This window comes from Octopus bimaculoides, chromosome 10 (genome assembly GCF_001194135.2).
Source record: "Octopus bimaculoides isolate UCB-OBI-ISO-001 chromosome 10, ASM119413v2, whole genome shotgun sequence".
In the NCBI taxonomy this organism is placed as follows: domain Eukaryota; kingdom Metazoa; phylum Mollusca; class Cephalopoda; order Octopoda; family Octopodidae; genus Octopus; species Octopus bimaculoides.
The window spans coordinates 6,233,665-6,234,745 of record NC_068990.1 but is presented as its reverse complement, the minus strand read 5'-3'; positions in this window follow the sequence as shown (position 1 = coordinate 6,234,745).

The following is a 1,081-nucleotide window of genomic DNA, read 5'->3' as shown; positions in this document are numbered from 1 at the left end:
TATATATATATATATATATATATATATATATATATATATATATATGTGTGTATATATGTGTGTGTGTATGTATGTATGTATATATATATGTATGTATGCATGTGTATATATATATATACATACATACACACACACACACACACACATATATATACAGAATTTTTGAATGTGAGCTGTTATAAGTTTCATTTCTGATAGTGTAGTAGATATGGGCTTGAATGTCATGTAGTATAACGCATTTTTTCAGGTTCAGTATACAACAGTCAATCAGACAACCTTGTATTGTGTGCTCTGTAATGCTCTATGTACATACGTATATATATATGTGTATATACATATGTGTGTGTGTGTAGGTATTGTTTATCTGCAATACTTTATGTGGTATTAATATAAATAATTCTATATTGCAATTTTCTGTTCTCCAATTCTTCAATGGATTTTTCTTTTTTCAATATAAAAAAAATGGGAATAAAAGAAAATGCTGATAAAATTACGCCATTCCATGTTTTGACATTTTTCTTTCCTGTTGGGTTTTTTTTTTTTTTTTTTTTTTTTGTATTAGAAATATTTGAAAGAAAGGAACCAGAATTTGTAATCTCAGTTGTGCATCTTGTTCCTTCATAGTTGTAGCAAAATATATATTAAGGAATAAATTTAATTTTTCAAACTGTGTAAACCATTGACTTGTTTTTGTCTGTTAAAAATTTGTCATTGTTTTTGTCAAAAAATATCTCATTTACATTTTCCCTCTTACTTTTCGTTTCTCACTGTTCGCTTTGATTTGAGCTTGCTGGATGTAACACATGTTTTTTTCTCTGTATTTCATCCTGTGTACTTCAAATCTGAATATTGCAGATTTACAACACAATGGAAAAGAGAAGATGCCATTCTTATTTCAAAAATGTGGAGCTGTAAGATTTTATTGCTTCATGAATATTATTGTTTAAAAAGTTTTGTGTGTGTGTGTGTGTGTGTGTGTAAAAGAAGGGAAGAACACAAATGGGGTTTAAAATTCACATTTGTTTCAGTAGTGTTTTATTGATAAATTCTTAGATTACATCATGACAGATATCTACCATCT